General features: G+C 39.9%; 2 long non-coding RNA genes across 3 annotated transcripts; both read right to left on the reverse strand.

Moving 5' to 3' along the window:
- Positions 1-1,991: 1,991 nt before the first annotated feature.
- LOC135888343 (uncharacterized) lies at positions 1,992-7,752 on the reverse strand. Its single transcript, XR_010561839.1, has 7 exons — positions 7,554-7,752; positions 7,335-7,460; positions 6,889-7,011; positions 6,312-6,423; positions 6,117-6,187; positions 5,822-6,022; positions 1,992-2,133 (listed from the first exon to the last, which is right to left on the reverse strand). It is a non-coding gene; the product is annotated as an uncharacterized LOC135888343 (long non-coding RNA).
- Positions 7,753-10,427: 2,675 nt separating this feature from the next.
- LOC135888275 (uncharacterized) lies at positions 10,428-23,456 on the reverse strand. 2 transcript variants are annotated; one of them, XR_010561837.1, is made up of 5 exons: positions 23,352-23,456; positions 18,838-19,034; positions 14,930-15,049; positions 13,877-14,002; positions 10,428-10,637 (listed from the first exon to the last, which is right to left on the reverse strand). It is a non-coding gene; the product is annotated as an uncharacterized LOC135888275 (long non-coding RNA). The 2 variants fall into 2 exon arrangements; XR_010561836.1 differs by having other exon boundaries at positions 23,328-23,456.
- Positions 23,457-23,813: the final 357 nt, after the last annotated feature.

Below are 23,813 nucleotides of genomic sequence, written 5' to 3' on the forward strand. Positions count from 1 at the left end.
AAATGGCCATTTGACCATGAATCTTTTCTACTTAATATACTGGTAGCACAACAGCAGAACTAACTTTTACAGCCAGATAAGATTTTTTTCCCCTCGTACTTAAACATGTACTCTAGTTTACTGTTCTACTTGATGCATTGGGCCAAACCACTGTCCAGTATTCTACCCTCCAAAACCTGCTACTTAAAGTATTCAACTATGTATCAACTTCTAGAGATAATCACAGTATATTGTAACAGTCCAGAAGAAAATATGAAGCAATATCTACTCTTTCCTTCAACTCCAAGTGCATATTCTACAATAGAAATTTAAGAAAAATTGACCAGTAAGGTGAGGTAAAGTGTATGGACCATACTATATTTAGATATTATCCATCAGCCAAACGGCCATTATTTTGCTTAACTTGACACTGAAGATTTAATGTGTATGTGATTTTCAGTCTATTTCCATAATAAGTTTAACAGTATAAATATTTCAATTATGTATTTATAATGCATAAGGTCTGGAAAGAGCGGATGGTAGTTCAGTGCTCAGCCACCACATGGGGACAGAGTTCCCTGACAAAATTCTCTTTTATAGTTATGTGCACTAGGGTGACCTTGTATGTTTTGCTTCACCCACACTGAGCATTGAATCCTTTGTCTATGATGCCACTTACAAAGTTAAGTTGAAGACTAAACCTTCCTTTAAACTCTTTCATCATTGAAGTGACTGCCACCAGTAAAGATGCCATTTTTTCTAGGCCAGACTAAGTCAGCAATTAGGCTTGCATTACTGAACATCAGGCAGCCAGGGACACAATTTTGAATGAACAGAGAGAAAGATATAATATAAAGTGCTAAAACATTCCTTCTCAATAGAAAGTTTCCAACAAATACCACCCCTTTCTGTTTTATTTCAACAAGTTGGTGGCCCATGTAACGTTTGACAATAGTTATTTTATATTATTCAATAAGACACAGAATTTCCTCAGTGTTACCGTACTTCAAAGCCAGCAAAAGAAGAGTTAAAGAAAAAGGGGTAGCATTTGCTTTGTAACAACAGCTGAACTAAAGTGCCTTTTAAAAAATAGCATATTGTGTGTAATGGTCTAGTTGGAAGAGTTTGTCTCAAGACCAGGGCTTGATCCTGGTCTCATTCAAGTCAATGGAAAAGCTCTGATTGACTTGAAGGATGCAGTATCAACACATAAATCCCCATGAGTGTGTTAGATGGAAGATTATAGGACTTCATTCTCTTTGGCCAATTAGGCTCACAGTTTTATCCAAGCCATTTTATACACACATATTGAACATACACACATACCTAGTTCACTACTGCCAGATGAAAACTTTCCAGGATTATTCATATTTAGTAACTACACACAAACTCTCAATTATATACAGAATCAATACTACTCTATTGAGCTTTAATAATTATTGTGATGTTCAATGCTGATACGGCCTTTGTAACTGAAACATAAGTAAAGATTCAAAAAGCACTATTTTGGTTTTAATAAAATGAAAACTAATACATGAGTGATCAAAATAATTAACACACTGAAATTTATCAAAGTAAGTATTTGCACATGCATGTCATCACTAGCTATCAAAACTCATCATTCAGTGCACAGCCTCTCTGCAGAAAATCCAGGCATGTATTGAACCTGCTCCATAAGAAGAGGACTTTCGGGGGAAAAATTACAGGAAAGAAAACATGAACATCAGATGGTACCACCGCTTCTAGAATGTCATTTGAACATTGTCACCACATATTTGTGTGTGAATAAAATGTTCAAAGGTTATAGAAAGTAAGCCATCATTCTCAAGCTGATCAGAAGTTATTCTACTAGTATTGGTGTAGTTTGCTGTTTCTCTTTCCCATTAAAGTGCCGTGTCTGACCCTGATGCAGTTTTCATTATGGACTTCCATAATGAAATAGTACACTCCACACTCTTTATTAATGTTAACATACCACAATGAAGTTTCAGTTAATGAATTTTAATTTGTTGCTTGACAATTAACATGGAATTTTATACTACAACTTACAATAAGTTCTCCATAATAAATAACATCCTCACAGCAAAACCAGAAGGGATCAAAAATGTCTCAGCACCATTATGTAAACGCTTGATATTCTTCTTGTTGGCCAGCCTGAAAAGTAATGTGACAATGATCATTAAGGTGCTTTTTTTGTGACCTTCAGAAACCTAAACAACAAATATGGTTTCATTTTCACTGAAGTTATATTAATACAAGTACTTGTCAGTGGAATTTTACATGAATTATTTGTTTCCAATTATTTTTGGATTATGTTAACCTATTTACATTGGTAATGACTCATTTGCATTTTTGCATGTGCAATACATACTTTTCGCCATACTGGTATTCTACACTTTCACAATATTTCTTCTCGCTATGGTTCAATACAATTTAACATATATTGTTACAATCAAACTAACTCAATGACTGTTGTATTTTACACTAAAATACCCCATCTTATTTTTCTAAGGACAAAAACAGTTACACATTCACTTAAAAATTATAGTAATAAAATAGTGATAGAAGATACAATTTACAAACATTTTCCAAGGCAAAAATAGTAACAAAATAGCCTGAAAAAAAGGAAGCTGAATACATCAGGGCTCATTTTACTTCAAGTCGTAATTTCTGTGTTTGGTACTGACTACACTTCAGCTGAAAGTGTGCTAGGAAAAACTGCCAGGGCTTGAAAAATAACCCACTTGCCAGTGGTGAGCAGGAAACTTTCCCTGGTGACCTGGGCATCTTATCAGTTTTCTCCATAATGTAAGCCTTTAAAAAAAAAGTTTCTAGCCTTTATAGCTGCAAAGATACCCCTCCGTATCTGAACCAGAGCTATGTTGTCTTACTGAATCTATCCAAAATGATTAGAGATGTGAACTGACTTCAGTTCAAATCCTAGCTCTGCACTCAGCCAGAGTAGCCAGGTCCAATATTGGGAATTTCTCTAGGGCTGACAGTCATTCTTTTCCTTCATATTCCCAAGGCCACTGTACAGCAGCAGAAATACCATGTGGATGTTTGTACAGCCACAAAATAGCCTCCTCCACATCATTTGCTATACTGTGTGAGTGGAAGTGACGCACTGTTAACTAGATCCATCAGCACCTTATCCAAATACCCACTGTTCCAAGAGATACTCATTTCTCATACAGGCTCCCCAAAATCCTGTCCCATCCCCCACAAGGTTGAACTACAGTGTTTCCGCTAGTGGATCTTATTTACTTTGAGGATTCTCAGAAATTCTCCCACCATCACTCCAGACTGGTTATGAGCATTTTTAATCACATCATTTAACACTGCCCAGAGAAGGATGGGAGAATTTCAGAAAATCCTCAGTGTAGGCAGAGCCAAAAAGAGTCCTCAATAGCTGCAGAGTAGGGTGTAATAGGTCCCTAAGAGTGATAGGAACCATTTCCATTCATCTCAACAGAGTGTTGATTCTAAAGATTTTAACCTCATGAAGGTGGAATAATATAACTGGAACTTCAAGGAAGCTGCAATGCACCCTCCTCCCCACACACTGTTGGAGACTAAGTCTCCAGCTTAGTAGGCTACTGGCTGGTTTGCCAAGATCTGAACTTTGTTTAAACATGGTGGTGGTCACCATATTTCACTGAACAAGTTGGACAGAAATTTCCCGGCCTTCCAAAAAAAAAAAAAAAAAAAAAGACAAACTACTTGGGGAAGGAGGAGATTCTATATAGAGAGTGGTTTCTCAGAAAAAAAAAAAATCCACAACTGTCAGGGAAATAGTCTAGGAATAACCATTTAAATAGTTGTTGCCAGAACCACTTCAGCATGGACAGGATTAACTGGACCCAGAAACATAGCTTAGTATTAGTATGTTACTCTATGAGCAGTACCAATGCGCACCACCAATTTATCTCACAGATATGCTTTTACCCAAACCAATAACTATGACATTGGTGGGAACAGGATTACTGAACAAACTGATTGTTAATTTGTAGTATTGCTCAGGCAAAAAAAACTCTGTATAACATGAGGACAAAAAGGTATTTGGTCTGGATATATACAGCCACTTAACATTATGTTCCAGGATTAAGTCCCAGAAAAAAACAGCCCTTTTATCTCAGGAGAGCCATCTTCTTCCTCTCCTCTTTGAGAGGATATGTCAAATAGGAAGAATAAATGGCTTCTTAAAACTTACTGGGATAGCCCTATACTCAATGTAATTGAGCTATAAAGATGGATTTGAAAGCAACCAATGTGGTCACATGGCTGGCATTCCAAAATTCTAAGATTGAGAATGATCAGAGGATACATGCTCGAAAAGAACCAGCAACCGAGGGGAAAGTGTTCAACTGCTTCCCTTCAGCTGCAGCACTGTAATACATTATTGCTCAAAGCAGCCTTTCAGACACTGGAACCTCTTCTTCCCTATTCCTGCTTTAACTTTTCTCAGCCTCCAGTAGCAGAAGCATTGCTACCATTAATGACCAACAGCTACTTTGCCTGACAAGCACTTTTAAACCCAAATGTTCCACTCCCTCACACAGTGTCCTTCCTCCAAAATAGTCCCCCAATTACTCAGACCCCACCCCAAAAGCTAAAATCAAGTCGGATGGATGGGATTCCAAAAGCAAGACAGAAAAAAAAATCATTAAAGTTGCTGAGGCCTATGAGCTGCAGAGCTACCCCCGGGATCTCTGAAAGGTAGTGTTCAAATAGTTTGCTTCCAAAATTAACTAATTAGAGTGCTTGGAAGACAAACTGCTGTAATACTGTTAAATAAACTAGTATTATGGTGTAGTTAAGCACCCACAATGAGAACTCACTATATGGATACTGCTTTATATTAATATTACCCCACACTCATACCTGCATATAATGAAAATATATCCTACATATTCAAAGGCTGACAGGAAACTCAACAGGGCATTACACTCCCAGAGAAGCAGGAAATACTTGCCTGCCTACCCACCCTTCACTAGGAAGTACATTCTCAGACCTTTAAAACCAGGGAAAAGATTGCCAGTGCCAATATTCTTTGTCCATTAAAATATCCATCATCACGTTTTTCAAAAGGTGAACAGAATTCTCCTCTATGAGGCTGCCAGAGAAACATCTTAATAGCTCTCATATCCATCTAAAATATCACTGCTTTATTGGTTAGGATGCTAGCCTCAGACTTGGGAGATCTAGGTTCAATCCCTTGTTCTACCATAGATGTACTGTGTTTCTCTGGGCAACTCACTTGGTCTCCCCGTGCCTCAGTTTCACGCATCTGTAATATAGGATAACAGTACTGCCCACCTCACAGGCAAGTTGTGAGGAAACATATATTAAAGATTGTGAGGCGATCAGATACTAAAATAATGAGAGTTATATATGTACCTAAGATATAAAGATAGTATTTTTCTACAAAAAACCATCCATGGTCAGCCATTCAAGTGATCCAATTAAACAAATATTCTTAGGTAGTTTGTAATTACCTAAAATACTTCTTGTTCCATAAATGAGAGACTTCACCTATATTTCTAACTTTCCTAGTTCTTAAACATAGCTAACATTTCTTTGCTTTGAGCATGCATATGCCTAGTGACCTGGCCTGTTTATTAACAATCGTTTGTCCAGCATTTTCCATTTCAAAGCACTAGAGTAATATTAACTCATATATTAATCTTTATATAGATGATTATAAGATTGTTCCAAAGTACTGTATACCTACCTAATACTAGGCTATGAGGAAATTTTAATGATGATCAAACAATTTGTACAATATTTCTGACATACTAAAAGGCCATAAAACAAGTATTCCATAGAAAGTTTCACTTACCCATGATATATCAATCTCACAAAGTCAATCTTAGATCCTTGCTGCTTTCTAAAGCAAACTGAAGTTCTGTTGTCAGAATAAGATGCCAACTTGAATGTACTTGAATTTATCCACTTCACTGATTTTGCAATTCACTCCGTTTTTCCAAACATTCTTCTGAATCACAAGAGGACTCACTTTCAGAAACTCCAGTTAGTTAATCTGTCAAAATCAAAGTAGGAAAAGTTAAAAAAGTTACAAAAAAGAATAGTGGAAATTAAGATTCATGCAAACACATGCTTCATGCCTTACGTACTTCACCATATTAGCGAGGGGTTTGGACACACCATGCAATGCCATTGTAATGTCCTAGGCTCTCAGTGTCCCCTGCACACATTAAAAATACATTTTTAAAGAAAGTTAGGTAACTAAAATATGGACCAAATTAAAGTATTCAGTAACGCTGTTGTGGATAATTGAAACCTAAAGAAAGAGTAATGGACAAGCATACCTATTTGAGGCTCCTTTGATCTCAACTGTGAATGCCTCAGTTATTGTTGGTATTGCAGTAAAAGAAATCAGTAGAGTCGACTGATGGTGTGGTTGCCTCGAAGAACACAGCACTATTTTAGATAGGTTAACATGTCACTTTGTATGTAATATCATTCCAAAACAGGCAACAATGAAACATTTGTCTTTTGAGCAAATTTAACTGCACACACAATAATTGCATTAGTCTGCAGGCTGCATTCTGCTATAAGTATCAAAATTTACTCACAATTTCACTGTAAAATACCTGAGACACTATATTTTCTTGTTATGTCAGTGAGCTTTACATACAATTATGGAAGGCAGCAAACAGAGATGCAGGTTTGCTGTGTGTGCCCCTTGAGGTTTTCAACTTTCCCACAACGTACTTCAGGTTTTCCCCTCATCTGGACCATCCAAAAACATTCAATTTGTTTTTAAATAAGAGATAAGAGCATGAATGGTATGGGTTTCTAATAAGCAAAATTAAAAGTGATAATAAACTGATGCAAAGTAATATATTCAGATATAAAACATGCAAAAGTAAGAGTGTCACTAACGTGTCATCAGTCTCAGTTGAACAGTCATCAGGCAAATCCCTCTCTTCTTTCACAGTTATGATTCTTACATCTTCGGGTCCAGAACAAGTAGATTCTTTAGACAACTGGTCATCATTGTCATACCTGTAACACAGAAATATGCATATTAATTAATATTGCTTACTTCTACATTTATTCTCTTCAAGCATTCTGAAGGAATATATTTAACTTTGAAATATCATTAAAATTCTATAGATATCATTAAAAGTTCTAAAATCTATAGATAATGGGAAGTCCAGCACCTCTTTTGTGCACATTCTGAGGTTTCCAATTTTATTAAAATGGGCTGCCAATTTTTCTGGACATAAACTCTCTGAACTGTAATTAAAAAGACTTTCCTGTGATCTTTTAAGCACAAATTAAATTTTGTTTATACCAATCATGTAAAAATAGAGACTGTTACTAACGTTCCATCCGCTGCTATTAAAGAAGTGTCATCTGGCAACTCTCTTTCCCCTTTCACTGTAATTCTTCTCACATCTTCAGGCAGGGAACATATTGATGCTTTTGACAATGGGTCATAGTTGTCATATCTGTATTACAAAAATATATTTGGTATTAAATTAACTTTGAGAATAGTCTTTGGTTCATTTAATTGTAATAAGATGTGGTGATATTTTACTTACAAATCTAGTAAAAATCCTGCAACTTCTGCATCATTTCTGAAATCCAATTTTTCCTTAAGCGTCAACCATCTATCAATATGATTTCCCACATAGATTCTTGTTTTCCCTCTTCTTCTATCGAGACTTTGCTTCCTCTTTTTCTTTTCCAAGCAGGACAGTACAGGGGGTCTACCACATCTCTTTGCCGGTAGTGACATTGTAAGCTTACAAATAAAGAGAAATAATAGTAAAAATGCAGTTCATAGCAATTATGCAGATGTCAGTGTTCTAAGTCATCGCTGTAAACGCTGATTTCACTGCAATATTTACACACATACACAGGACCAAATATACCAATTAAATCATCTTACACACAGTTCAGGCTCAACGAGAACCGAGGTTCTTGTGGAGCCTGACCAGAGAGCTGCAGAGCACCTCTATCTCCTATCGACTTTAAACAAGGATTCAGCACCTCTCTGAGGAGCACATACATAATTGAACATAGATCACAATATACATCGTAAGATCAACTAACATCCATGTACGCATACACGTAGTAGCTGAGTTATAAAAAATTGCTTTCTTGTATATCTCCCTCATCTATGAAAAAAATCAACTGCTACATTTCTTTAGCCCCTGTGTATCCGGCACCCTCCACCCCCCTTTGGTTTGCCTTCTCTCCCTTCTCGTGGCTCTCCTTACTGCTGCAGCTTCCCCCTGCTCGGAGCAACTCCTAACCTCCACTTTCCCCCGCGTCTGCCCAATTTTGCAGCTCTTCTTCCCATGGTGCGGCTCGCTCCCTCGCGGGATGCAGGAGCCTCGCACGGGCGCCGTCCTTAGCCTCGTCCGTCGCTCCCACAGCGAGGGCAGGAAGCTTCAGGGCTTCACTCGGGAGCGGGGGGAGCTGAGCGCCCACCCCCTGCGGTGCGGCTCAGCCCGGGCAGTGCCAGCGGGACGGGGACGGGCCCGTGCGGGAAGCGTTGTGTCCCGGGACTCCCCTCGCCCCGCTCCCCCCTCACGCCCGCCTCCCGCTCCCACAGCCCCGGAATCCCATCACCGCTCCCCTTCCGGGCACCTGGCGGGGCAGGGTCCCGTCTCCCAGCCGCGCCCCTCCGCGTGGGGCCGCTCGCTCGCTTCCCAGCGGGGAGTCACGGCGTCGGAGCCGCCGCCGGCAGCAGCAACAGCAGGTGCGCGCGACCCAGAGCGACGAGGTCGCGCGCGCGACCCGCCGAACCGAGATAAACACGGGACACGTGACCGCCCGGTCCTGGCGCAGGCTTATGACGCACGTTTTGGGTGGGGCGGGGGGAAGAGCCCCGCCGCGCTGACAGTCTCGCCTTTCGGGCGAGCAGCAGCCCCTGACCAAGGAGTCCTGCGGGCCGCGCGGCACCCGGGCAGCCCGCCGGGGCTCACCGCGGAGAAGCGCTGCGGACAGAGCGATAGGAAGTGTAAACTGAAGTGTCCCGCACCACTGTATCTCCCCAGCCAGGCTAGTGTCATTCATCCACCTGCTCGCCCACGCCGCAGCATTTGTCACACTGTTCAATGCCATTGGCTAGCAGCAGTGACTGGAAAAAAGGTCACGAAAGGAACTCACCAGACACTTTGGCTGTTCCTCTTGGTTACTAGGCTCTGTAGAAGAGGGTAAACGATTTCCCGGTATAAGCACACATCAGATTCATAAAACCCAGAGTCCACAACACTATTTTGTGATAAAAAGTTATAACTTTGCAGTGCCACTGGCTAATAAGGTGCCAACCCTACCATCTAAATTATGAGCAAGTGTGGTCATTTTTGTTGAAAAATGAATACATTTCACTGCTGGTTCCAAAATAAAACTTAAGTGATTAACTCAATTAAAAGTTAGAGATATTATTCTTTTATTTATATTCAGTATAAGTTTTACCTAATATCTTGTATGTGGATAGGAAACAAGTCCATTCTGTATAACATGCCTCTTGCAATCAATATTATTGCTACTGATACTGCAGTAGTACCTACAGCCAAAATAGGGATCCAGGCCCCATTGTGCTAGCACTGCACAGACACACAACAAAAAGGTGGTTGTTGCCCTGAAAAGTAAGCCATTATATGTTTGCTTTCTTCTATTACTTAAGGGCTAAATGAGCAAAGCTGCATTTTTGGTGCTGAACTTCTGTAAACATGGTTATCTGTATGTACACACATACTTTTCAAGCACTGTCTTTGGATCACATCATCTACAAGAACTTAATTCTGTCTTATGCCAGAAGAATTCTCACACTGTACTCTAAATGTTAAATATTCAGACTTATTTGATGTACGTTAAGAGACAAGCATGGCTGTCTTCAAGGGAAATTGGGAAATGCCAATTCATAATGAAAACAGTGACTACTCACAACCTTATTAATTAGGTTAAACCTAAAACCAGAATGAAAACAAATCACAGGGTAGGAGCTTCTCAGTTGGGTGACTGATGGCAAGTCTGATCTATTCAAAGCCAGAATTAGTGACCAAAGTTGACATGGAATTGATAAACCAGAATTAAAGGTTAGAATTGGGTTCTTAGAAGTCCAACAGGTTAATTAACAACAACAACCCTGAATCGTTTAAGTAGTTAGAGCTCACCTACCCTTCACAGCCTGTCCTGAAGAACAATACTGTTTCTTAAATCTGCTATTAAAAACTAAGAGATATGTACAATAGATGATCAAATGGGTATGAAATAGGCAAATACTTGCTACAAAGGCTCTGAAAACAACAAGACTGTAGTTACAAGGTTATCATTCAAACAAGTAAAGACTGAATAGTGGAAGCTGCTTAGATTTAAAGGAAGTCCTCAAGAATGCTAAATATTCATATCCCAAGATGCCAGCCCCAGGAACCAGAAGAGAAATTAAAACACTGAGACAATATAATTTTAATATTCCTTTAATAAGAATATTTAGTAAATACTTTACAAACAATATAAAATACACTGCTCTTCAAAGTACCAATTTATACTATGCACAAAGGAAATACCTTCTGTATTAAATAATTTTACCTTTCTGAAAGGTCAGATTCAGAGCCAATAGGAGAATCTTCACCTGAATACCAGGAAACCTCATTGTATGAATGCTGACTTATCTGTTAAAAGGGAAATATTCAAATTAATCACATTAGGAAAAAATCAGAAATAGACAATTCAGAAATAATAATTTTGAATAGAAAACTCATTTAAAAGGTAGGCCTATGTTCTTGGAATACATTACTGTATATCCAGGAGACTGGACACGATGCAATTACACTAATTTCTTAGGCTCTCTCGTGTCCCGTGCACGTATTAAAAGTACATTTTTAGAAAGATCACTAAAGTATGTACCAAATTAATTATCAATTCTTATGGATTACTGAACCTAAAGAAAGAAATGGACAATCATACCTACTGGAGCTTTTCTTGGTCTCTACTGTCAAGATGTGAATAGGTTTGGTGGAAGTGCAGTAAGAGGTCAACCAAGTCGACTAGCAAAATGATATTGTTACCTCCATGAGCGCCACAGTATTTTAGACTGATGTTATAACATTTTAAAAGAATAATTAAAAGTGGACACAAATGGATACAAATTAAATGTAAGATGAGCAAAATGAACTGCACACAGCAATACCACTGGTCTGCACAACGTTTGCTGGATTGACTAACCAACGTTCACTCAATCTCAAAACTAGAGGACTTGACTGGAACAGAATGTGGCCCTAAATACATTGGAAATATTTTCAATACGGACTTCATGAACTAGCAGAACCACATATGCTTTAAAACTGACAGTTATCTTAAGGGATTGTAGAGTTCTCCATTGCAGTGCACACATTCAGTGTCATAACGCACACTTAAAAAGACATCATCAGTACAGGACGGAATGTTAGTAAGTGGTATCTGGCCATTCCATCTCTTTCACAGTTACCTTATATATTTGGTTATAACTGTCACATGTATGTTAAAAGACTATGGCTGTTACACAAAGAAAAAGTTTTACACTCTTTTCTGTAGGTGCCCTGAACAAATACATTTAATGTGTTTGTTTAAGCAAGCTTCACATTTAATATGGAATGGATTGTGTAGGCCAGCAAAATTGCTCTGTGCACTTTTAAATTGTTGCTGATCTTAAAATGACCGAAGTCCTTCCCTCCCTCCCTCCCTCCCACCCAATCTCTCCAAAACATATTTCTGAAGTCAAGAAAAAGAGGTGCAGAGAACATTTCAGTTTGTAATAGCCAATGTTAAAGGACCAACATCAGATTCAAAATGATATTTTTAAAGATACCAAGTTTCTTCATCTGTGTTACTGAGAACCACTTACATTACTAAAACTAGAAGATTTAAAAGACCACATTATTTTTTAATGTTATTTATGCAGTTTATTTTGTGTAGTTCACTCAGCATACCCAACCAAATAGATTAGCTACTTTGAATTTCCAGCTCTTGTGTCCTTGTGCAAAGCTTCAGTGTCTGGGTTGCAAACACAACAAGGTACTGTTTCAATTAAAACAGTTGTTTGGACTTAAATCTTCCCAGTCTATTTATTCACTTTCATTAATATTGATTTTACAACTTTTTGTTGTGTGTGCATGTCATGTATCCTTACATTTTGTCACTGAAGTAACTGATTCAAGCCCTTTAAAATACTTAGCGTGTGTATACACACGCCACCTCTATATGCGTACACTATAAATACAGCAGCAGCTGCCATTCAGAATTGGATTTACAAGGCCAACAGCTCTGAATGGTTTACAGCAGCAACCACTCCATGCACAGCACTGGTGGGAAGGCAAGAGTTTGGATGCTCACTTCTCCTCACCCCAGAGACAGGGGAATCCAACTGAGCACACTAGATGCAGCAACATTCCCCCCCAACCTATGGCCCACACCAACAGCCATCCAGGGAGGAATTTCAAAAGACAATATTGGCTAACAACAGCAGCTACTCCAATAGGAGTACTTCATTGTACCTGCACTCTTCTAAATCCACTCTGTCCTTCTGATGTCAATATCACACTAAAAATCCCAGAACTCAATACAACTGACTCTTCATTGTTACCTGTCTTAAATCTGTTAATCATTAATTGATTTTGCTTTGCTTCATAGCTCTGCTGCACAAAGTATCCCTGTCAACCTCCTGATCCTTAACTTCCTGTGTGTATAAATGCAAATACAGAATGGAAATATCAAGGCATCTAACTCTAAAAATCTATGTAGCCAATTAACCTTACTTTGGTAACCCTCATCCTGCTTTCCCTCCCAGTCCCTAACATTTTTGCTCTCACTTGTTACATCTGTCTAATTGTCACAAACTAAGCTCCTTGAAGCAAGGAGAGTGACTTCTTTATTTTGTGAAAGGTCTAGCATGCTTTCTGGAATATATAAACAAGTATGTATGTATTTATAACTGAAAATTTAATTATGTTTAATCCATTCATTTTAAACTTTTGAAATAAGCAGCATCATTTGCATTGTCCTGACTGTTGTGTTCTGCATTACTGCATGAGAGAAACTTAGTTTTAATTTTTAAACCAACTTTTTACTATACAGACCAGAAGTAATAGGGCATACTGTGAGGAGGGAACACATTCAATGATTGCAGGCTCCATAGCACCTCACATGATTCTATTTTAATCATTTTGGCTAAATGAGAAGCAGCACTAATGTGCTCATTGACTTAAAGGATAGCAGTGTTGATGTGGGACCTCAAGGATATGACAGAAAGAGAAAATATGCAATTTCTCATGATTTCACTGACTCTGGACCAGGAAAGAAGTCTACTTTTGAGTATGTAACAAGTTTTAAGAGACATGACAAAGCATCTCTTGAAACATTGAGTGAAAAGATTATATACAATTGCTTCAGGTTCTTTCCAGTTTGATTTCACCACAGCTGCTTTTTGACATGAGCCATATAAAAGCTGTTGCACTATTGGCTGGAAATTTTCAGCTAATAAACCAAACTCAATGTGGATTACTAGGGAAGTCAGATTTCAATTTAAATTGGAGAAGTAAAATGCATTTCTAACAGAGAAAAAATATTTAATATAAAACCCAGTCTCCAGTGGTTTAAGGAAGCAACACCATGCAATAAAACAGAGAAATAAAATTAGCTACTTCTTGCTTTCGATAAATTGCAAGGTACCAGACTGAAAAACAATGGTCTCGTGAGAATCCAAGAAGAGCAGGTGTCTCAATATTCTAGTTAACTCTTGTTTCCTTTTTAGAACATTGGTTATAACTATATAACTAGGAGATAACAAAACCTTGCCCTTTCAGTTATTTTGGATACCAGCAAATATTTTTAAAATATTTTTACTTTATCGAAAATTTTAAAATGTATCACTAACTTTTCATCACTCTGTACTGAAGAGGAGTCATCCTGCAAATGCCTCTCTTCTTTCACGGTTCTGATTCCCCTACTTTGTGGTAAAGAACAGGCTGATTCTGCAGTCAGTCGGTCCTCACTGTCACATCTATATTACAGAAGGTTTGATATTAGTAAAATATTTAAGAAAACTTAATGTTAGTTTTATAATTGTGGTCTTTGAAAGTTCCATGGATTGAAGAATTTCCTCACAACGCCTACTCAACCATTAACTCAAGCTGCTAGGTCAGGTGAGATACTCGGGTTGCCAAATGCCCTGCCAAAATCATGCATATTTTATGTCTATTAACCCATCTTCAAGCCACCTAATGAAATACATGATCATTACCCCACCCCACCCCCCAACCTACGCTCTGCTTCTCTGCTGCTGCCTCTGCTCCTCTCCTGGAAATACGGATAGCCTTTGGCCTCCCAGGTCCTGCTTTCCTTGTGGGTCCTCTGCTACTTACTCCGTCCCCTTTTCTTAAAGGAGAGGCAGTTCAGAGACTGTTCTGCGCCCTGCTCTCCCCATCTCTAGTTCTATAAAAATAGCAGTGGTTCAGAGTGCACTCTACTCCCTCATTCCCCTACCCCAGCATATGGAAAAAACATCACTGGCTTTAACTACTCTTCTTCTTGTCTCTCCCTCACATCCTGAAAGAGAAATAGTGGCACTTGCTCCCAGCCTCTCCATCTCTGATAGAGCCAACAGCACCATGGGCTCAATTCCACCCATTCATTTAGGCAGATGTTTTAATTACATTAAACAGAGTTTTTAAAGCCCTGGAGAATAAAACACAATATTTAAGAAATGGACTCTGACAGGCAGATCAATGGATTTGGTGTGGACACCATCAGAAAAGGGACACCTTTTAAAAGAATAAGTCTCCTTATTAGGATACTCCAGAGCATAAAATGCCATAAATCTGATATGAGACAGTAAAGCAAAATTAACTTAAGAGAAGGCTAGAAGACTTGTATTCTACATCTTATCTTTATGAATATCAATTGCATAAAATAAAGTAGTATCACTAACATTCCAACAGCTGAAGAGGAGTCATCATGTAAATCTCTTTCTTCTTTCGCAGTTACGATTCTCATATCTTCAGGTAAGGAGACTGCTGCTTCTTTAGGTAATGGACCATCGTTGTCATAGCTACAAGAATTAAAAGGATGGTAGTTATATTCAAATAGCACCCAAAACACAGTAGACACTGCACAGCCATCAGATCACAGTCCACATCCCAAGATCTTACGGTCTAAAAACATAAAGATGCAGGGTGGAGGTAAAAAAATACAACCAAGCAAGCAGAGTGGTCAGAGTGATGACTATCACATGTCTAAGGTGAGGTAATATCTTTTGTTGGACCAACTTCTATTGGTGAGAAAGGCAAGCTTTTGAGTCACACAGAGAGCTCTGTGTGGCTTGAAAGCTTGCCTCTCTCACCAATAGAAGTTAGCCCAATAAAAGATATTATCTCACCCACTTGCTCTCTCAAGTATCCTGACACTGACACAGCTACAACTACACTGCATACATGTCTAATCAGCTCCTTCAAAAAAATAAGAAACAAACAAGCTACCTCCAACCATCTTTCTACTTAGTCATGGTTAATTCCTTACTTTTACTTCCTCCCCTTCACCATCTGTCCCTGTTCAGCCTTCCAGTCAACAAAAGCCATCCTTCTCCACCCCTCTTCTTCACAGACTCTGCTGAGTGCAACCAGATCCCCAGCATAAGGAGATAAAAGCAAAACAAACAAAAAACAAGAACTAGCCAATCATGAGATGCCTTACTTTAGATAACTGTGGTTCTTTGAGATATGTTGTCCACATGGATTCCACTCTTGGCACACATGGACTGCATGCATGCAAGATCCGATTCTTTGGCCAGCCATGTCTATTTGGGCTATGTCTGCACCCTAGATGCCCTCATACCCCACCCACTCAAGGGCCCAACCATCCCTCAGTTTCTTTGCCAATACCGAATTCCAGAGGAGTAGGACTTTGTAGTAGCAGGGAAGGAGGGTGGATCATGGAATCTATGTGGACAACCTCTTGAAGTTAGTGTAAGGTAAGTAACTTCTTTCTTGTTCGAGTGACTGAACAAGATTCCACTATTTATGACTAACTAGCTTCTCTTTGCTTGGAGACGTGTAGGAGTCCAACTTAAACAATGACTGCAGAACAGCATTCCCAAAGCAAGGATACAATCCGGAAGCCTCTACCAAAGAGAAGCATCCTGTAAAAGTGTGGGTCGAGCAACATGTAGCTGCCCTAGAAGATTTCAGAAATAAAGACGATCTTCAAGCATGCATTAGAGGCTGCCTAAGCTCTGGTGCAATGAGCTCTAACATGGCTGGGTATAATGGAACTAATCTGCCTAAATCATAACACATCCTTATACAGTTGGAGACCCACTTAGATAATTTCTAAGAGGATATTTAACCTGATATTGCAGTCACCTTTTCAAAGACCACTAACAGTTGAGGTATGTTTCTGAATGGTTTTGTCCTGACAATACACACAGTTAACTTAAAAAGCAACAAAGAGTCCTGTGGCACCTTAAAGACTAACAGATGTATTGTAGTATAAGCTTTCGTGGGTGAATGCCCACTTCGTCAGATGCACGTAATTAACTTACTACATCAAGTGTGTGAAGTTTAGTTTCCCTTGGGGCTGAGTGAGGCTTGCAAAAGAAAATTGGGAGATGAATGAATTGTTTTACATGGAATTCCAAAACAAATTTAAGCAGGAACTTGGGATGAGGCCTGAGATTGACTCTGTCCTTATAAAACACTGTATAAGGTGGACCTGCCATGAGGGCCTGAATCTCTCCAACCCTGTGAGCTGATGATATAACAGCCACTAAAAAGGCAGACTTTATAGATAAATGGTAGAGGGAACAGGTTACTAAGGGCTCAAAGCAGGGAACTCACCAACCCTGCCAATATTATACTGAGGTCCCAAGAGGGATGGGGAAAAAAACATGAGTAAAGCCCTGAAGGAACCTTACTACTGTGTTGCTGCTAGACAGACCTTTATGGTACTGACAGGAAGCCCAGATTGTTTCAGGACTAATAAACAATCCAATATTGCTGAGCAATTCTAAGGATAGAAAGCTGGTGCTGAGAGGCTCAAAAAGCAAACCTCTCCCACTAGGTTTTTTAAGTTAGTCTAGCTGAGGCTTTTCGGCTTTGGAGCACAATGTTCTGAACTTCAGCTGAACAGATTCTTTTGGTGGGTTTCTACCATCCGGATGCAGGGTTTGACCATTGGTCTGCAAAACAAAGGAAGATAGGGCTGCCCTTAAGTATTTAATTAAAAAGGTTTTCTTGTGCCAATTGGCAAAAGACTAACTCTAACTATATAATAATTAACTATCCTAAAGACACACACATACACACTATACTAGTGCAGTGTGCAGAGATGCAAGTGGAAACTGCAGGGGTTCAGTCTTGTGAGACATGGGCAGTAAGAAGGAACTGAGGGCTAGTTGGACTCACTCTGCCCTTTATGTCCTCAGTGAGGAGGCACAAGGACATCTAGTGAGTTGGTACAGCCTCAACAGACACTGCTGGCCAAAAGAATATGATGTACCTGGCATATGCACAGCAAGAATGGAATCCATGTGGACAATAACTCAAAGAAAAATCCTAATTTTCAACATGGCACAAGGTTAACCGTTGAGTACAGCAAGGACTAGTGTTTGTTAGTGATCTGGAAAAAAGGCAGTGAGTAATGACATGGCTGAATTTACAGATGACACAACATTACTTGGGTTAGTGAAGACTAAAGACTATTCGAACCTGCAAAGAGACCTAATCAAGTTAGTTGAATGAGCAACACAATGGCAGACAGAATTCAGTGTTGACAAATGCAAAATAATGCCCATTGGAGGGAATAATTTAGAACTCAGTGTATTTAAACTTATCTGCTAGCTCAAGAAAAAAACCTATGCATCAGTATGGACACCTCAACGGAGGCCTGTTGTGCAGCAGCAGTCAGAAAAGGACAATTATTAGGATGCATAAGAAATAAGATGGAGAATAATTAAAACTATATATAGCTATTAACTAATGGTACAATCTTACCTAGAATACTCTGTTTAGTTCTGGTCATCCCATCGCAAAAAGATGTAGTAGAAATAAAGAGGGGATTCAGAGATGGACAACAAGAATTACAGCCATGGACTATCTTCATAAGAGGACACTAAAAAGACTCACAACTTAGAAAGGAGGTAAATAAGGAAGAGATGCAGTAAAGGTGTACCAACTAATGACCGGTTCTGAGAAAGTAGATCAGGCACTGCTACTCACCCTCTCATTTTACAAAAACAAGGGGTCACTCCCTGAAACTGAAAGGTGACAAATACAGAATCGATTAAAATTTAACACAACACACTATTTGCCTATCAAACTTGATGACAAAAGATATAATTGAGGCCAGAAATATAACAAGATTCAAAAAGAGAATTTTATATATTTAACCTGATATATCTATATATATATATATATATATATATATAATATCTAGAAGCATACGGAAAAAAATAAAAATAAAATCAAGAGTTCTGGAAAGCTTCAGGGCATAAGTCAACCTCTGGAGAGTTAAGAAGACAATCTACCTGGAGTAAAACTATTCCATAACTGGGACTGCAGGGCTTTTTGGAACCTTCCTCTAATGTAGCTGATACTGACCACTACTAAACTATATAGACAGCTGGTCTCCTCCAATATGGTAATTCCCAGATTCCAGAATGTTACTATGATGGAGTTTGATTTTGAGGGGAACAGGACACCAAAGGCAAAGCCCTCCTGGATTCTCCTGCCCCCATCCTGGGAACCTTCTACCACTTCTATCTAATATGCAAAATAATAATCATAATACAAAAAAAAGGTGATTAGTTTCATATTCATGCAAGTGAGGTACTATTTTACTTACAGATCCAGCAAAAATCCTGCAAGGTCTGTGTCACTTTTGAAATCCAGTTTTTCCCTTAAGGTCAGCCATCGGCCAATTTGATTTCCCAAGTATATCCTTGTGTACGCCACCTTTTTATCAATAATTTGTCTCCTGGTTTTCTTTTCTGAAGAAGTTAATATTGTGGGTCTTGCGCATTTTTTTCTCAGCATTGTTGGCTTTTAAATATTTAAAGAAAAAGAAAGTCAGCAAAAGTAACAATCATAATTAATACAACATGCTTAGTACTTACGTAGTGCTTCACATGTTCAAAATAAAGACCTTAACTAATCACTTCACAAATTCTTTGCAATATTAAATCTTGTACTCCTGACCAAAAGCTCCAAATTAAGTGTTTAGCATTAATACGTTGAACAGTTAGATTTTTAGATTCTGTTAGTCTTAAAGGTGCCACAGGACCCTCTGTTGCTTAGTTAGATTTTTACAATTCTGCTTTAGCAACATACTGTCTTGCTAGAGCATGAATCAGGCTCATCAATTTATTTCATATTTAATTATAAAGGATGATTTTACAAACAGTAGCAGACCCTATGCCAATGTTGCTAGAGCTAGGCAAAGATTTGGTAATTGTTCACAGAAAAGTTTATACAAAAAACTTTTGGTTTTCAACCTACTAATTGTTGCCCAAAGTGTTTGGTAATAAAAAATACTACTACTAATAATAAATAATAATAATAACAACAATATAAAAATACAATACATAATTCAAGATTGATGTCACACATTACTGATTCCAACTGACAATTTGTGGACATTGAGATTACTTGTTTTGTTCAAGAGTAATGAACAAAATCCTGTTTCAGAATGTTAGCAAACAAAATAAATAGATACAGAGACATAGAATCATAGAATGGAAGGGACCTCGAGAGGTCATCTAGTTCAGTCCCCTACACTCATGGCAGGACTGAGTATTATCATTCTAGACCATTCCTGAGAGGTGTTTGTCTAACTTGCTCTTAAAAATCTCCAATGATGGAGATTCCACAACCTCCCTAGGCAATTTATTCCAGTGCTTAACCACCCTGACAGGAAGTTTTTCCTAATGTCCAACCTAAACCTCCTGTGCTGCAATTTAAGGCCACTGCTTCTTGTCCTATCCTCAAAGGTTAAGAAGAAGGATTTTTCTCCCTCCCTCCTTGTAACAACCTTTTATGTACTTGAAAACTGTACAGAGGCTGAGGGAACTGGGGTTATTTAGTCTGCAGAAGAGAAGAGTGAGGGGGGATTTGATAGCAGCCTTCAACTACCTGAAGGGGGGTTCCAAAGAGGATGGAGCTAGCTTGTTCTCAGTGGTGGCAGATGACAGAACAAGAAGCAATGGTCTCAAGTTGCAGTGGGGGAGGTCTAGTCTGGATATTAGGAAACACTATTACACTAGGAGGGGGTGAAGCACCTAGGGAGGTGCTGGAATCTCCATCCTTAGAGGTTTTTAAGGCCCGGCTTGACAAAGCCCTGGTGTTGGTCCTGCTTTGAGCAGGGGATTGGACTAAATGACTTCCTGAGGTCTCTTCCAATTATAATATTCTATGATTCTATGTCCCCTCTCAGTCTTCTCTTCTCCAGACTAAACAAACCCAATTTTTTCAATCTTGCCTCATAGGTCGAATTTTCTAGACCTTCAATCATTTTTGTTGCTCTTCTCGGACTTTCTCCAATTTGTCCACATCTTTCCTGAAATGTGGTGCCCAGACTGGACACAATACTTCAGTTGAGGCCTAAACAGTGCACAGTAGAGCAGAAGAATTACTTTTTGTGTCTTGCTTACAACATTCCTGCTAATATATCCCAGAATGACGTTTGCTTTTTTTGCAACAGTGTTACACTGTTGACTCACATTTAGCTTGTGGTCCACTATGACCCACAGATCCCTTTCCGCACTACTCCTTCCTAGGCAGTCATATCCCATTTTATATGTGTGCAACTGATTGTTCCTTCCTAAGTGGAGTACTTTGCATTTGTCCTTATTGAATTTCATCAGACCATTCCTCCAGTTTGTCCAGATCATTTTGAATTATAATCCTATCTTCCAAAGCACTTGCAACCCCTCCCAGCTTGGTATCATCCACAAACTTTATAAGTGTACTCTATGCCATTATTTAAATCATTGATGAAGATATTGAACAGAACTGGACCCCGAACTAATCCCTGCGGAACCCCACTCGTTATGCCCGTCCAGCATGACTGTGAACCACTGATAACTACTCTCTGGGAACGGTTTTCCAACCAGTTATGCATCCACCTTATAGTAGCTACATCTAGGTTGCATTTCCCTAGTTTGCTTATGAGACAGTATCAAAAGATTTACTAAAGTCAAGATATACCACTACCGCTTCCCCCCTATCCACAAGGCTTGTTACCCTGTCAAAGAAAGCTATCAGGTTGGTTTGACATGATTTCTTCTTAACAAATCCATGCTGACTGTTACTTATCACCTTATTATCTTCTAGATGTTTGCAAATTGATTTCTTAATTATTTGCTCCATTATCTTTCTGGATAAAGAAGTTAAGCTGACTGGTCTGCAATTTCCTGGGTTGTACTTATTTCCCTTTTTATAGATTGGCACTATATTTGCTCTTTTCCAGTCTTCTGGAATCTCTCCCGTCTTTCTTGACTTTTCAAAGATAATCGCTAATGGCTCAGATATCTCCTCAGTCAGCTCCTTGTGTATTCTAGGATGCATTTCATCAGGCCCTGGTCACTAGAAGACATCTAACTTGTCTACATAATTTTTAACTTGTTCTTTCCCTATTTTAGCCTGTGATCCTACCTCAATTTCACTGGCATTCACTATGTTAGACATCCAATCACCACCATCCTTCTTGGTGAAAACCGAAACAAAGTAGTCGTTAAGCACCTCTGTCATTTCCACATTTTCTGTTACTGTTTCCCCCCCCTCATTGAGTAAAGGGCCTAACCTGTCCTTGATCTTCCTCTCATTTCAAATGTATTTGTAGAATGTTTTCTTGTTACCCTTTATGTCGCTAGCTAGTTTGATCTTGTTTTGTGCCTTGGCCTTTCTAATTTTGTCCCTACATACTTGTGTTATTTGTTTATATTCATCCTTTGTAATTTGATCCAGTTTCCACTTTTTGTATGACCCTTTTTTTATTTTTAGATCATTGAAGATATCCTGGGTAAGCCAGGATGGTCTCTTGCCACACTTCCTATCTTTCCTATGCAGTCGGATAGTTTGCTCTTGTGCCCTTAATAATGTCTCTCTGAAAAACTGCCAACTGTCTTCAATTGTTTTTTTCCCTTAGACTTGCTTCTCATGGGATCTTACCCACCAACTCCCTGAGTTTGCTGAAGTCTGCCTTCTTGAAATCCACTGTCTTTATTTTGCTGTTCTTCCTCCTACCAGTCCTTAGAATCATAAACTCTACTGTTTGATGATCACTTTCACCCAAGCTGTCTTCCACTTCCAAATTCTCAACCAGTTCCTCTCTATTTGTCAAAATCAAATCTAGAACAGCCTCTCCCCTAGTAGCTTTCTCCACCTTGTGAAATAAAAAACTGTCTCCAATACATTCCAAGAACTTGTTGCTGTGCTATTTTCCCAACAGACATACTGAACTGAACATTGGTAAATAATTTAATTCACTGATCCATTTGTGAATAATCTTGATCTGTATTAGCCCAATTTGTACTTATGTACTTTCATATAGTCAAATATGCCAAGTAACCCTTAATATTGCGCAACTACTGATGGGTTTCCATAGGTAACAGAAATACAACCATCAATATCAGGATTTGTATTCAATCCCCCCAAAAACTTGTGTTTTTAATCTCAAGGTAACGAAGGTACAGGAGCGATACCAAGGTGAAGCCACAGTGAGGACAAGACACTTCAGATTTATCTGAGGTAAATTCACAGAGATCAACGCCAGACAGGGCTGATCTCAGCAAATTAAAAGTGATGTACCAGGATGTCTTCCCTGTGTTTTTACCTTGGGATAGCTCAAACGTGTTAGTTACCTGGAGATAAAAAAAATCCAAGTTTTTTTAACAGCAAAGACAAGCCCTGCCGCCCACTTTGTTCCACTTCTCTGTTCGTCCTGCCACAGCATCCAGGCACCGTGACAAAAACTTTATTACTAGCTCTGCTGCCTGCATCGCCCCTCACCTCTTGGGAAGCAAGGGACACAGGAACCTGGGAGGTGCAAGAGTGGGACCCAGCCAGCGGGTGGGGTGAGCAAAGGACACCTACCCCACAACCCAGCACAGACTCCAGACCCAGTTCTTCACCCTGGTATGGCTGTCCCCCCATCCAGCCCCGCCCCGCCGCGCCAACACTCCTCCCCGGCTTCTCCCACAGACAACTACTCACCCCTCCCCCGCAGCCTGACTCTCAACCTCCCCCAAGAGTCCCGGACCGACGCCCCTCCCCGCTCGGTCGCTCCCCCACCTCGGGGCACCTCCCCCTTCCGATGACTTTAACCCGCATACGTACCCCCCACTCGGCTCTGTCTCTCACCTCCTGCCGGGGATTTCCGGCCCCAGCCGCACCAAACGCGCGCGGGACCAACTCAGAGACACGGACGCGTTGCTGAGCGGGGGCGGTCCCAACACTACCCCAGAGACACACGGGGCACGTGACACCGCGAGAACGGCGCCGACTGAGGACGTCACCGCAGGGTCAGGGCGCAAGGAAAAACCCAACGCTTCTCCCAGCAACTTCCCCGGCACCTACCGGGGGCTCCAGACTCCGCCCCCAGCAGTTTGCCACGCCCCTTGGGTGCAGGGCTAGAGTCAGACCGGTCACTTCCGGATCAAGTCACGCCTCATGCTGCTCGTCCCCTGAGGCAGCCGCTTCTTCCTTGGCTGGGCGCCGGGCTCTTCCCTCAGCAGCTTCCCCGCTCCCCGAGCTGATGAGCGCTTTTTCCAGAACCTTCCCCCCAGGCAAGGGGTACCAGGATCCCGCAGCAGCTGCTGCCTC

The sequence above is a fragment of the Emys orbicularis genome, chromosome 13 (assembly GCF_028017835.1).
Source record: "Emys orbicularis isolate rEmyOrb1 chromosome 13, rEmyOrb1.hap1, whole genome shotgun sequence".
In the NCBI taxonomy this organism is placed as follows: Eukaryota; Metazoa; Chordata; order Testudines; family Emydidae; genus Emys; species Emys orbicularis.